Source organism: Harpia harpyja, chromosome 18 (genome assembly GCF_026419915.1).
Source record: "Harpia harpyja isolate bHarHar1 chromosome 18, bHarHar1 primary haplotype, whole genome shotgun sequence".
Lineage (NCBI taxonomy): Eukaryota > Metazoa > Chordata > Aves > Accipitriformes > Accipitridae > Harpia > Harpia harpyja.
The window spans coordinates 16,892,515-16,907,701 of NC_068957.1; the positions used below are offsets into that span (position 1 = coordinate 16,892,515).

The window sequence follows — 15,187 nt, forward strand, 5'->3', positions numbered from 1 at the left end:
TAAGCTTTTACAGACATTCCTGGCCATAGACCTCCTCAAGCAACTGATCAATAACAATTAAGAAGGACGGCATTTAGCACCTGGTAAAAAGAGCACCTTTAGGAGCATGTTTAGCCCTGGGATCACTGCACGTATTTAAAGTAGGATGCAAAGCAGGTGACATCCTGCAATGTTAATATTCCTGTGGGTGAATGTTTAAAAGTGGGACTATTTGTAAAGAAATAAATTCTACCTGGAAGATAGAAACACTGGCATGTCATTGATTTTTCTTTTGTAATAAATTACAAAAAAACCACATCAGTCTCTGGAACAATATTGCACAAGTAGCGTATTAAAAAAAACACCACAAAACCCCACAGAAAAACAAACAAAATAAAACTTCTAATATGTCTTCCACCTTTTGTCTCCCTCAGTTCTGTCCCTCCCAATTGCTACTACACCAGGCCAGCTTTTGAAAATACCAAGTGTAGTTTCTCTTGTCCCTTAAACCACTTTTTCATTGCAAATCCCATAATTCAATTCTACAACTTTCACCGGCTGATTGAATCTGTCAAGGTCATATGGAAAGTTGATGCTTCTGACCTTCCTCTACCTACAGTGTCTGTTGAATATTACAATTGCAGCAGGCAAACCACACGTAGACAGAAGCAAGCAAAGTACATTAAAGCCCAGGAGAATAAATGTTAAAGCACTGTGTTCATGAATACAAATATCGGACGCGTGACCACCTCCGTCAGCCTCACTCCTTGAGTTTACACAAGGGAGAAGGCAAACAGCAAAGAGCAGAGATTGATAACGAAGTGTCCAACCCAAACCCTCCCTCCTGTCCTGCAGAGGGCAAAGCCATGCTCAGAAAACCTCATTCTTGCTGTGTTTTGGAAAGCAAAATTAAGTTGCAAATAAAAAGATTTGTGGGTGGCTGCGTTTGCTGTGTTGTTTCGTGGTTTTTTTTTTTTTTTTTAGAACTTGGCAGAATATAACAATTTACCAACTAAGGATTAGCCCAATTTTTGTTTGTGTTGTTGCTTTGCTCAGAAAGCAACAGCTTAATGGGCACAAACAGATTCCTGGTTTTCAAAAAATAATGAAAAAAAACTTAAAAAAAAAATTAATTCCATCTGGGCTGACAATTCCCAGGGAGAATCTTCAGTCTGGAAAAAATAACTCTGCAGGATGTGCTTCAGCCTCAGCTACTGAGGGGCTGCCAGGGGGTAACGCAGCAGTGCCCTGAGCGGGGAAGGATGCTGGCTGGGCTCTGCCAAGCATGCTGATGACTCCTGCTGGGGCACGCCGCGGCACTGCCACCCTGGCTTTCCACCCTTTAGCTGGAAACACCAAGATATGTCAGAACAGGACACGACAGTCCCTCTGTGCATTAGCTTAAGCCACCAAAGGAAATGACTGCAGCAGAGCAGGCAGATGCAGCAATACAGGAGGGTGATGCCCTCAGTTGCCTCCGCAAGATTTGCTCCCAGACGTCCGTCAGAGCCCAGGGGTCTGATGCTCCAAGGTACAGGACACCTTTCTCCTCTTGGCTGAGATCTGCCTAACAGCAGAGAGGCAGAGAGCAAAGCCAGCTCCCTCTGCCCCTCACCCTGATGTCGCCAGCTCCTCTCCTACTTCTACTTCTCTCTGTCCCATTGCTCGGCTCCCTTCACTGCTTCCCATTCGTCTCTTCCCTGCTGCGCTCCGAAGCCCACCCCTCCCAGCCACTTTTTCCCATAGCGGTGCCTCTCTGGCTACAGTTAGGTTCACCAAAGACCAAGCTTTGTCCTCGTGCTCCCGTTTCAGCCACACGTGCCGGGCAAGTTTGTGCACAGCACTCCCTCCGCCTCCCCTTCACTCTGGCTTTGCGGAGAAGCTACCAGACTACCATGAGAAGGGCTGACTGTGTGCCCCTAACTCCACATGCTCTCACTCACCTCTTAGCAAGGACCCCAAATCTTTCTGGTCCATGCCAGGCCTCAGATTTCACACCCATGGTGTAATGAACTTGCTGCTGGTCAGAGGATTAAAGGCACAGATACAAAAAGCACCTTCAAGAGAGCTCTTGCAGCCTGCTAAGCACAGCAGGCAAGGACCACACATCTCACACAGGCCCTGGCTTCCAAAGAGGGCATCCAGGCCAAGAGGCATTGAATCACAGCCCTCCAACTAGGAGGCAGCAAGGCTTGAAAAGAAAGGAAGGAAGACAAACAAAGAAAAAAACCAAACAAAAAGAAAGCCTGCCTTGCCCTAGGCAAATATTCCACCTCAGTTACCTTTTGCAGACTGATCTATTTTACCGTGTTATTACAGCCAGTAACGTATGCACATTTAAGTCACAGAGGGGATTTTTCTTTTAAGAAAACACCGTCAGAAGTGCTCTTTAAGAAGTGCCTGGCACTAGAAAGCAGATATGTGCCTGATCTTTGCTACCATCTCAAGTGAGAGGGAGGTTAAGGCAGTGTAAATGTTTGTTAGGACTTGAGCCCACCAAGCAGCGCAGCAAGCTGCAGCTGCAACAGGACAGGCCTTTTTCCATGGAGGTGAACATGATGGGCTTGCAATGCCAAAAGATAATCTCTATGGGCAAAAGAAGAATTTTACAATAACACAGTTCTGGGCTAAAACTGCAAGCAGGGGGACATATTTAACCACAGTTCACATGCACTAGTCACAAGTACCACACAGGCAGCCAGCCTTAACAGACAGGATGCCAAATTCTGTGCCAGTATGTGAAAACCTGTTAAATTATGATGGATTTATTAAAACAGCCTCAGCCAGAGCAAAACTTCTACCTGTCCTAATTACAATACTCATTGCAGACCCCTGTTCCCCCTGGTCTGTTATCAAGTCTCACGATGGTCTGTGCAGATTCACACTCCTTACCGCACCCAGCCAAAGCATGCTCCTGTTCCTAACGGCGCACAGTCAAGTAATAAACCCTTCCCAGGACATGAGTCAACATGGAGGCTGCAAGGCAGCCTGTTCAAGGAGGCTTTCTGCTCACCCTGTACTCATGCTGACCTACAAACCCAGAATTCAGAGTCACTGCATGATGTAGAGCCCGAAGACCCCAAAATCTAGGAACAGAGTTCTGTTTTCTCCATATAATGCCAGGAATGGGGATTAACAGATAACACATTTTGTAGAAACCATGATTTCAGATGCTGAAACGTTAATTCCATGTAGCTGCTGATTAGATCTGTTCCCTGTCCTGTAACGAGCTGTAGGACAGGAGACTGAAAAGGTTGTACAGCCTTACTGAGTGGATGTATCCACTTTCTCCTGCAGGATGCAACTTTTGCCCTGCCAGAAATCCTGACCTAAATTCTCCTCTGAGTGGCACTGGTATAAGTGCCAGAACAGCTGAAGAGAGGAATGTGTCGTGTGTGTGCGTGCATGTGTGTCCGTTTGTCCGTCTGTCCCAGCAGACCAACAGGAATGGAACTGATCAGGGCTTTTGTTTCATTTGCTTGACTTTTTGGAGTTTGTGTTTTTAATAACTGCCAGATTCACTTATTTAGGTTCGAGAGCACAAGAGAAAAGCTGGGGGAGGTAGACGCAACTAAAGCATATCCATGTGGACGGCGCTTGCTTATTCAGGCTTCAGTCACAAAAAGCAAACTGATCAAATTACTGTGGGTTTTTTCTGCCCTTTCCATATTACTGCTCTGCTTTCCAAACTCCTGCCCTCAGCTTCTACTCTGAGCTGCTTATCTGTGTCCCGGTCACTGGTGCAGTACAGACCGCCTGATGCTCAACCTTTTGTAGATGAGGAGGAATGCAAGGATTAGCTTTTAAAGTCTGTTTTCTATTAGAAAGCAATCTTGACAACATGAGTTCCTTAGGCAGGCAGGCAGACACCTGACCATGTATTCTGCTTCTGCCACTGACAAGAGATACCTTCAGACACAGCACAATCCCTTCCTAAAAGGGCAACAAGAGCAACAAGAAATAGACTTTTCACTACCCTGATTGGGTGCTGCCAGGATGAGTCAGCTGCAATGCATTCATTTGCTTTAGGTGAGATGGGCCCATACCAAATCGGGCTAGGAGAGATTTTTTCTGCAAGGAAGAGTGACCTTTCCTGAGGACATCTGCAGCCTCTCCATCCACGTGAGAGGAGTAGCTGCAAAGAAGCTCCAGTGTCATTAGCAAGTCTGGAATGCAGCACGACCGGTGCCGACGTCAGCGAACACCCGGCTGGAAAAAATGCTCTCACTCGCTTAAACCGAGATAGATGGACTTCTGATAGGGCCCAGCGGAAATCCCTGCACAAACTTTTGTGCAAGTATCTCTGATACAAAGAAAGAAGGACTATTAAGGAAAGTGCTAACACTTTTCCTCCGGCTGGCTAAGCTCCGACAGGATGCTTAAAATCATTCTCCGAGAATTAGCACAATCAAAACAACAACAAAAAAATTTCAGTGGCATTTCTGTCCTAGCTAATGTGAGCTCTATTCCAAGTAAAGACTTCTAAAGATTTTACATTACTGTGGACTCTTCAAAAAACCCATGCAGAGAAACACAAAACAACAACAACGAAAATCCTCTTAATTCAATCTGTGCTTTATCGTGCGAGGCCGCAGCAGGGGATTTTTGGCTGTGGGTATACAAATACTCATCGATGCTACAGCTCAGGGTCCTTCTCCAATTACTACCCAAACACAGAATGAGACAGTCCCAGCCTGAAGAGTTTTCAGTTTAAATACACCAGAGTTGGTGGAAAAACCCCAGGTGGCTAGGGGAAGCCTCAGCAACACCGAGACTGCGTGCCAGCCACTCCGTGCTGGACTGCTGCAGCTGCGGAGCTGCAACTGCGATGCCCTTGATGCTTTCTGAGCTCCTGCCTCCCGGCAGCAGGCAGCCTGCCCTTCCCACCTCTGCATCGCTAGCTAAAAAGCAATCCCTGCCCTGCCCATTTGCCTCTCAGCCCCCAAGGGACTTTCTCCCCCCCTCAACTCTCCCAACTGTGGCGCAGGAGCAGTTTGAGAGGGCTCCGGTGGCAGAAGCATGACGCGGAGCTGGCAGGGAGGCTGTGCGGGTGCTGCAGGGTAATCCGTGCCCTACTGCGCTGCGCCAGCCAGCAGATGCTGATAAAGCCGACAGTGATGGGTGGCAGGGGTCCTTGCCACATCCCTGAGCTCCCCCATCCCGTGGGAGAGTGCCCTGGGGAGCCGCTCTGCTCCTCCCTGGAGTCATCCCCACCTCCTTCCCTCGAAGTCCCTCTCTTGCAGCTTGGTGAAGGTTTCAGACATCCCTGTCCTGCTTTTATCAACCCCGACTGCTCTCCTACTCCAAACGCCTCTGAGTCACTCAGCCTGCTTGCCTTGCTCCAGCTCCCACCCTGCAGCATGCCACAGAGGCTTTACAGGCAGCACGACTGACACAGTGGGGAGCCAAACTCTGCTGGGAGGTAACCATGATGATTACGTCTTCATCTGCAAGTGCACCACATGCACCGAGAAATAAAAATGACTGCTGAAGCAACAGGAGAGGCAGAGGGCAAGAGACTTCCCGGGTTGCCTTGTTCGGTCCCTGCAGACACCACAGCTAACAACAGGGACGGAGAGGACAGGGGAGCTGCAGGAGGGCTAGGGGACAAATAAACCCAGAAGGGAGGAGGAAACAGAGCAGAAAGGAGAAACAGGGCATAAGGCTGCAAGTCTTGCACCATGGGAGCAAGATTTGGGAGGGCTCCTGCAGAAAGCACCAGGTGCATCTTCAATGCCTTCCCATACAGCATTTGCAAAGGAGCGACATCCCCTCCAAAGACAACTCTCTGTCTTCAAAATCCGCTGGTTTATGAAACAAGACTCCCTCATGGGGAGGAAAGCGCTTTCCTTCCCAACAGCTGACCTCAAACACCATCACCTCTGCCATACCTGGATGACCTGCCAAAGCCCTTCTTGCAGGCTCATCTGCGTGTCAGGCTTTCAACTCCCCACTGCCCTGGCTACTCAGGCGCTACTGCATGGGCTGAAATGTCCAACCCTGCGAGGCTCTCGCTTCCTCCTGCCAAACTCAGCGCTTGGTATCTGCAGCACCACATGGAAGGGACCCCAGGAGCAGAGCCCAAGCGCTGCACACAGCACAACACTGCACGAAATGACCGTGCGGGATCAAGAATCACTTAACGGCGAGAAAGCAAGCTTTACTCACACTCTGATCCTTCAGGAACTGACAGCAAGAGGAAGAAACGCCAGTCAGCGGGATCAGCCAGCACGGTTAGGATTACACACTGAGGTTTTGTTTTCAAACTTTGCTCGGCTGTAGCAGGGCTCTTTAAGGACCTAATCTCCGTGTGACTGTTCCCAGCACCAGCCGTGCCCCTGCGGATAATAAGGACTTAAGGAAGCGCCGTCTAATGACGGCTGCGCTCTCAGGCAGGCTGGCTGCAGCACTGCCATGTGTGTGCTGCCCCTGGCCATCTCCTCCATCCCAGCTAGATACTCCATGCTTTCCCAACTGCCCCTCTGTTTGGAAGCTGTTTTCGCTCAATAAGCACCCAGAGCTGCTCACTCAAAGCAGAAGTAAGGAGACAAATACAGTTAAAGCAGCACAGTTCGGGCTAATGGCTTAAATCCTCATCAGAACCTGGTGTGGGTACTGCTGGGCAGAGATGCTGGCATCACTAATGCAACTCAGCTGATCCCAACACTCCTGTCTGTAGTGGTTGTTTTAGGGCTTTTTTTGATACCTGTGTAGGAGAGACCAGCTAAAAGTAAGTGCTGTGTTAATGCAGAGTATGTTCAGCTAAGTATGTTCAGAGGCACGATAAGACTCGATGCACACCACTTACCAGTCATCTGACTGGGCAATGCCTTGTGACACCATACCCGTTCTGCAGGACTAGCTAAACTGCTCCTGGTTCCCACTCTCAGGACTGTTAATTAAAGCAGAATTTGTCTCCACTTTTTAATGGTTCTCTGCGCAGCCACCCCAGCAAGGGGTGGGGGCCAGCAGCATCCCCAGCATCCCTGCAGGAGGCACGCTGGTCTGGGCCGTGGGTCTTTCTCTTTACTGTGCAGGCAGATTAATAAACAAAGTAGCTTGTTTTAAACATCCACATTCCACTCTTACAAGAGAAAAACTCCCCCAGAGCACAGGCTGCCACCTTTCAAACAAGGTCAGACACAGACCTCCTCCCCCACCGCCAATGACCTTATTAGCACTGATCATAGTTCTAATAATATCCCGCATTGTAAGCGGGCCATCTGCCGTAACATTTCACTACAAACTTGGGGAATTGCTTGGTTTGAGTATGATCATGTCCCAGCAAGCCAACTGTCCCCTCTCAGGAATATGCACCTTCCCCACAGCTTTAAGCTAAATGTTGCAGAAAGGTACCTCCAGCTCCCAGCTTTCCAGCTTGGAGCTCAAGCACGCAGAGAACACAGAGCCATGCTCAGGTGCTGGCTTCAGATAGAGGAGGTAAAAACACAGAGTTAGAGGTCAAAACTCCACCACTTCAGCATCACAGCCTTCAACTGCTCTGATGGTGGGGATACCAAGTAACCACGTCACTGAAACCCAAAACCAAGGCCAAACACTAACCAGATGTTCAGAGAGTCAGAAGTAAAGCGCCAAGGCTCCTGAGAACAGAGATCAGCATTACTTTTGTGCCATGTACTTCCTACCGCATGCACAGCAGAAAGATTTTACTATCCTAACACGTTAGCTATGGTTAATCTGAATATTTTCAGTGCCATTACAGGAGAGGGAGCTTTCATAACAGACAGGTAAGCTTGCATTAGAACTAACCATGTTTGATAGCTATTCATTTAGAAGGAGCCAGGGTTTGAAATGCTTACTCAGTTAGGACATCTGTCTAAAACACCCAGAGTCTTGTTACTACAGTAGCTCAGCTCCACTCAGCCTTCAAAGACATTTTCTTTGTACTGCTCCTGTGAGGTCAAAAAGTGCAATTAGGCACAGAGACTGACATTACAACACTTTAAAGCAGCCTGCATCATCACATGGCTTTGAAACCCAGTTTTCCAAATCCTTGGCCTTTCCTCTAATCAAAAGGCCATCATCAGACATAGCGTGAGAAGCTACACAGGGCAAGGAAGGGGGTCAGTGCCTCGTTCTCTGCTGTTTTATGAACAGCAATAAAACAACATTAATAAGCCATAAGTAAAACTGTGCCTGTATGGGGCAACGTTCACCCAAGTGCCTCAAAGCATTTAATATCAGCATAACAATATTTATAGGGGCAGATTTTCAAAGAGCTCAGCTCCTCACTTGGAAATCTAACCACTTATTTAAATGCTCCGTGTGAGATGTCAGATGATGGGGTCTCCAGAAAGCCTGGTACATCTTGTTTATATTTAAGGCTTCCAAACAGCTCAATTACTTAAGTGCACATCACTGCACCCTCCTTCAGATGGGTGAACCAAGTGGCAGAAAGCTATTGTCAGCAAAGGGATTACATCAAACTGATGCTATGCCACTGAAGAAATCCACCAACTCCACATGCTCATTCAGAGTCATTCTCCTCGAAGGCATCTTCCACCGCCTTTTCCCCAGCTGGCTTCACTGGGCTAATGCAATCATGAGCAGGAGGAGTAGCTAGGTAGCTTCACGGACACAGCAGCAAGACAGGACACCGTGGCCAAGTGTGGCTCCATGTTTACAACAATCTTCTTTGCCCCAAACTCCCTCCAGGGATAGGGACTTGTAGGTTTGGGGCATCTATTTGAATCCCAGTGTTAGCTACTGCTGTAGATCAGGCCTGGAAGATGTAAAGTCTGAATTTTCTTCCCCAGGTGTATCTGGCAGTGCCACAGCTTGCAACATGGCACCCATTGAGGTGCCAGAGCTTACCGTACAAACACACACCCCTCCGTGCTCCCCTGGCCAACTTCTGACTCACAGCCACGCAAGGGTAAATGCAAGCGCTGCCGCAGCTTGCTAGCTGGGCTTCAGCACCCCATCTCCCTCCTCCCAGTGCAGAGGAAACCCCTGGGGCTTGCAGAGCACTGCACTGCATTTGAACTGGGTCACAGGCACAGAGCTTCCACTTGCAGATCCAAGCAGACTTGGTGGGACCGCAACCTCCAGGTGGAGGCGGACAGCCAAAGGTGGCAGAGGAAATGACCACGGGCAGTTCTCCCCCTCTGGAGAATGGCTGAGAAGACCACTTCCCTCTCTCAAAACCTGATGCAACAGCTCACTTCAGCACAAGAAGCTCTTTGCTGCCCACAGAATTCTACAGTGCTTAAAAGCAGGCTTAAGTATTTCGCAGAACTGGAACCTCAGTCTGGAGGGCTTTGCCCTTAAAAAAGGGAAAGTAAGCCTCAGGAGCAGGAGATGGCATGCCACGGCCCGTGCAACATCGCAATATGCCCATAAAAGGTTTCAGAATGTATCTGCTTAAGCGCACGCAGCAGCTCAGAAGGGTTTAGAGTCACATCCCAAAAGAATTTCTCTCCTGCTTTTTTAGGCAAGTGTGAGCAGCAGTCAGCACTTTACCATCATCTTCCCAACCAGAAAACCAACGTTACTCTTGGCTGATATTAATAATGCAAATGCTGCTGGCTTTATCCTTTGGGGATGGTGGTTTGCTCACGCCACAGGGAAAAGACCAGGGCATCGGGAGCTGCAGAGGCCCTACACTGCCAGGGCTGGCTGGTGAGGAGAGGCGAGGCGAGGCTGGCAGGAAAACCCCACTGCTGAATTTACTTGGCCGGTCTCCTGAAGGGGCTGGCCTCCAAAGTGCGGTCTCAGGACAAATTTGTGGCCACATTCTGCTTTCCAACACGTTCAAGGGAAAATGCGCACAAAGTCTGAGGCCTAAGGAAAAGCTGTAATAAACTCATTAGCTGCAGGAATAAAGAAAAGGACGGTGGCCCTGTGCTTTCCCCTTGCACCGGGAGTGCCTCCCAAAGTGCCAGCCTGTACCCAGACCTCTGCCAGCCTCTTGAACCTGACCCAGGGACACCACGCATGAGAGTGGCACCCCCAAACATCAGGTAACAGCAAAGGCACCTGCTCCTATGCAGGCAAGCCCTCAAGAGATACGTGGAGTCAGGAGGTCTGGGGCACAGAAGGTGCTCTCCACGTTCAGAAAGAAAAGACCTTCAGAGGCCATTTCTACAAACGCAAGGCCAGATCTGGTGTTACCCTGTGACGGTGCACTGCCACAGCCAGGAGATCGGTTCAGTGTCCCCCTGATGAGTCAAACCCCGGCCTCGCCCCAGCGGGGGCTGCCCACCCCTCAGGCCCTCCAGGAGGGCTGCCAAGAGACTCTGCTTACCGGTGTCCATGGGAAGGCAGACGAGTCCCAATGACTTCGCCCTGCAGCACAAGACGGGCGCCAAAGACCCACCAGGGTCCCTCCCCACCGATGCTTTGATACTCATCAGGCCAAAGTCACCCCGAGGGCAAGACGACTGCCTTGGAGACTCTCGCTCCCAGGCCTGGCTTCAGCAATGCCACACAATGGGCAGGGGAAGAGTCGCGTTGCCTTGTGCCACCAAAGGAGTCAGACGTGGAACAATGCAACAGATCCACTGGAGGTGGGAGAGGATGGTGGGAAGAGACATACTCCTCTCCACAGGAAAACATATCAGACAGGGAGAAAAGTGTTCAGAAGTGACTTTCACTGTTATCTATATTAATTGATGAATGTGTTCACGTTGACCAAGCCTGTACAACAGTCCTACAGCTTTAGAAGGGGAAAGCAACACAGATGCTTAGATTTGCTGAGCATCCACTGCAAAGCAAATACCTGAAACCTGAGCCTGATGGAATCATACCCAAAGTCATCTAATATCCACCCTCCACATGAGTAAGAGTCTGAGGTCTGTTAAGTAGGCCAATCTGGCATTTGAGGGACCAACACTTTCAGGAGGAACTTGTCCAAGCCTAATCAATTAAGAAAATGTAAATTCCCAGTATTTAACTACTGCTACTACTACAAGTGTCACACCGACAGCTTTAGAGTGCATTTCCTTTCAGACAACTCCCTGCAAGCTTCCTCACAGGCTCTTAATACCCACCTCTGCACTGATGGCAGCAACCTCTGTACCGACTGATTGGCAGTTAACAGTGTGGCCCCCTCCAGCTCGTATCTCCAGGAGTCCCCAAGAAGCCCTATATACTGGGACGGGCTCACTTCTCACGGTTTCCATCAGAGCTACACAGTACTCCCAGGACTTCCTCCACTCTTCCAGCCATGAGCCGAGAAGGGAGCATCCCTCCAGGGTAGCACCAGAACTAGACTATGCACCAGGAAACCTACGGACATCCCACCTTTCTTGCCATGTTACCCCTGGACAACACCAGGTTTTACAAAGCACACATCCTTGGAAATGTAAAGGCCAAGATAAAGTGTTCTCTGCTGAGGCTGTTCCGCTGCAGAAAGAACCAGTAGAGATAAGGACTGGGCCAACCTCTTCTCCCTCCATAGCATGCCTCAAAAATCACCTGCTTGCTTTAAAGCACAGACAAGGAATTCCTGCCAAGGACTCTGCTTTACATCTTTGCAAATGGTTGGCAATGAGTAAGACCTTCCTGCCCCTTGCTGTCTATTGCTGTCCCTGCAGCAGAGTCACCAGGTAACACCAGCCTGTTTCCAGTTACATGCATTCATCACCCAACACCTCCGCACAGAGTGAGGACCAAGGGGACTTCAGCTCAGACGCTGGACTTCATATTCAGCATCTAAGTCGCCCTGTCCTCCTGCTAACCCTGTTGCAGAGGCAGTAACCTGCAACAGAGAAGCAAGGGGACAACTCAGGGCAGCAACCTTTTAAACCACAACAGCAAGATTCACCAGTGCTCATCTGTCATGGTTCAGCTGTCAAAAAGTCACAGATAAATGAAGTGACACTGCTGGGACTCAAGAGAAACCTATGGATAATGCTAAATAAAGCAAACATGCTCTGCACAGACCTCTGTCCTACAGAAAGATCAGCTAGGCAGATTAAAGCAACAAGGTATATCTTTTACCTGGAAAGCTGAACTTGCCTAGGGAGGTCACGCACCATCCAAGTAACCAGCCTGACCCCAACAGAAAGCATCTGCAGTCCAGACACTGAAGGTGGTCAGCCACAGGCACTGCCAGGTGAGCACCTCCATCAGTAGTCTCCATCCCACAGCTGTGCCAAAAAAATTCTGGAGACATTGCAGAGAGTATACACAGCATGTGTGCCAACTAAATTAAGCTGAGAAAACATGGAGCTGCTTGTAACCCATAGACAAGAAGAGATCAGGCCTCAATATTATTTTTTTTCCATGAGCTCTGCTATTCCCCTTGAAGTACCACTCTTTTGAGAAATACAATAGCAACAGTTCTTATAAATAAAATTGAGTCTAAATACATTTTCCTTGACTTTCAGTGTTTGATTCAGTAGTTATAAAAAGCACTTATGATGTGCCATAAGACACATGAGCATCCAGACAAGGCAGAAAGCTGCTGCAAATCTACCTCTCATCGCCAAATGCTATTGCCATGCAGGTAAGTGCCTTAATGACCAATGGAAAAGCGAAGATTTCTTACAAAGGTTACTTGGCTCAACATTGTTCTTCTGGTTTATTTGCATCTCCATTACACTGAGCTGAGACATGCAGTCAGTGTCTCCAAAAATATCTCTATGGCTTTGTTTGCTTTCTTCTTCCTCTGTAAAAGCATAACCATATGCTAAGTTTAGTGGGTGTTTTTAGTTGTTTCCTAGTTTGGAGTTTATTTAAATTAAAAAAAAATAGATTTGATTGCAAACCAGTAGCAGTCAGAAATAATTCTAGTGAAGTCAGCATAAAACAGGTACAAATTAGCATGAAAACTATAAGGAACAGCCTCAGGTACACCAGTTTCAAGATCATATGGTACGTTTATTGCCTAAGCACAGTGAACTTTTTAGATTGCCATGGGACTTTGCATACTATTACTGATAATAACACTTCTTTTAGAAAACAGACAATTTAGACAAAACTGTACTTTTAACTCCTGATTTTATGCCTGTTCACAGACAACTTGCCTTTTTTTTTCAAATATAGAACTGCTTTGAAACACGCAATAGCTTAACGATGTTTTTTAAATTAGACCTCCCAAAGTCAAAATCATACCCCTGAAATTTTCACCACACTATTTTGTCTTTCAAAACGCTCTTCAAAACTTTGATTTGCATATGGAAACATCTACATTCATAAAGCAAATTTAAAAAAAAAAAAAAAAAAAAACACCACACCACACGGCACAAAGTTGGCCTTGTAAATTTTTTTTTAATCCATGAGTCCGTAGTGCAGATACCCAAACTGTGAGAAATATAAATCAAAGCCTCTGTGAACACCTGGTGTGCATTACCTACATATTTTTATATAATATGTCACTATCTCCTAATGCCCCATCTCTCAGCTTACTGCTCCATTCGTGTTTCTAGTGACCAAAGAGGATGCTTTTTTCCTTGCTGACATCTTTAGAAACTTAAGAACACAACTAACGATTTGCTGGCCAGGGAATTAAGAATCATACAGGCTCCTACCGAGCCTGCCTGATCCAGCCTGAATAGGAAGGTTAATGACTTGACAAGCGCTTGCAGACAGCCCACCACAGTGCCACGACAAGCCTTTGTATGAATTGCCACGAGCCAGCAAACTGTGTCCTGACCCTTGCAAAAAGCACCAGCTATGCACAGGACGGTGCACACCAAGCCCAGGAGGGAAGCTGATGAATGTACCCAAAGGCCATCTGGGTTTACAGCGATGACAGTACACTTCCCTCCTTTGCTCAAAGCATCTCAGAGGTGCCATGGGACCTGCCTAGGAGGTACCACAGAGCATCGGCTGCTGCCCAGCAGCCCTTGTGGTGACTTCTGGAAGGGGGGTGGCCCAGCGGCAGCTGGCTCTTGTGCCTCTGCACTGCCCTCCACAAAGCAGTGCAGCTTGCCCTCCCATTCACACAAATTAATTCAGACAACAGTGTTCTTCCAGAATAATGAGCGGGGAAGCGCGAGTAGAGAATGAGAGTTCTCTTGGCATCTGATTCAAATCTGTGAACAGCTTCTCACAAGGAACTATTTTTAAGTTTCCTATCAATCTGCTTGAGAAAGGTTCCTTCTGCTGCCTACAAATGTGCAACCTCCCCCTTCGAAGAACCACAGCTCAAGACAGCAAGATCCAGTCCTGCACTTCCAACCTAATTATGACCCAGTATTTCACGACCAAAGCATGGCGCAACGACACAACGCTCCTGCAGAACATGCCCTGGTGAACCCCACCCGAGCATCAGTGAAGCCCCCCCATTACCTTCAGGAGTCCTGCATGTTCTTCACAAGCTTACAGGTAGCACACATTCACGGGTGAAACAACCCACAGTGAGGCAGTCTGACTGCTTCTGAAAGCATTACTGCTCTTACCACTGCAACAGAGGCAGAACCGCTACATGAGATTGAGGGAAAAAAAAAGAAAAAAGTGAGATGCAGTAAGCATATAGATGCTGTGCATGACCTGACCAGCGAGGTGAAACCATTGTATGCTGGGTTATCAGAAGTTCCTGTATGAAGGCATTGTTCAGGCTTAAGAGGTCTGTGAGAAAAAAACACAAGCAACAGCACTACACAATGGATGCAGATAAGCAACCTCTGAACAAAGCCCTGGGCGACTGCAAGACAACAGGGGGAAAAACTTATTAGCTGCAAGCATCCTATATCCTGTCTCCAATAAAGCAACACAGATGTTCTGCTAATGCAGGGCGTGAAAAGATGAAAAGAGCACTAAGCAGCTATCGAGCCCTCCACAGGAGAGAGGGTCAGTGTTCAACAGCTGTCGGAGGGAAACAGCAGCTGAGTGCACAAAGACATCCATAGGACGGGCAAGTAAACCCTCTTCTTAACAGGTCTGAGAATGTAACATCTCTATCGTCACCAGTAAGGGAGGCCACCGTTATGACCATGAATCCCTCGACACTATTGCAAACAGGGCTTTGCAAGCCCAGCTCCGGTTCAAGAACAGAAAGACCATTGTTCGAGAGTTTAGTCACCAGGGCGGTTATCTCCACTGCAAAACGCATGGTGTACGCGCACACACAGGCTGCAGCGTTGGGGACCGCACCTCTCCATGGCACAGCAGAACTGGGGCTATGCCCAGTGACAGCTACCCGATCCGTGGGTCTGGAGGAAGGAAGTACTCCGAGATGCACTTCTTGTCTGAGAAGTGGGCTGCAGAAACAGTCCCATCATCAACCCTTGGCCAAGTG

The 15,187-nt window shown here is 48.2% G+C and overlaps 1 protein-coding gene across 17 annotated transcripts in view; it reads right to left on the bottom strand.

The window, feature by feature from the left end:
• Positions 1 to 15,187, bottom strand: part of MBNL3 (muscleblind like splicing regulator 3) — a 97,672-nt gene that overhangs the window by 45,467 nt on the left and 37,018 nt on the right. Inside the window, exon 2 of one of the 17 annotated variants that reach the window (XM_052814006.1) lies at positions 14,239 to 14,370. The exons of 14 other annotated variants lie outside the window; for them this stretch is intronic. The gene's annotated coding sequence lies outside the window, so the exon portion shown is untranslated. Of the gene's footprint in view, positions 1 to 6,147; positions 6,165 to 14,238; positions 14,371 to 15,187 lie in introns of those variants that run through there. 2 more of the 17 variants (XM_052814009.1, XM_052814011.1) reach the window with 2 other exon arrangements.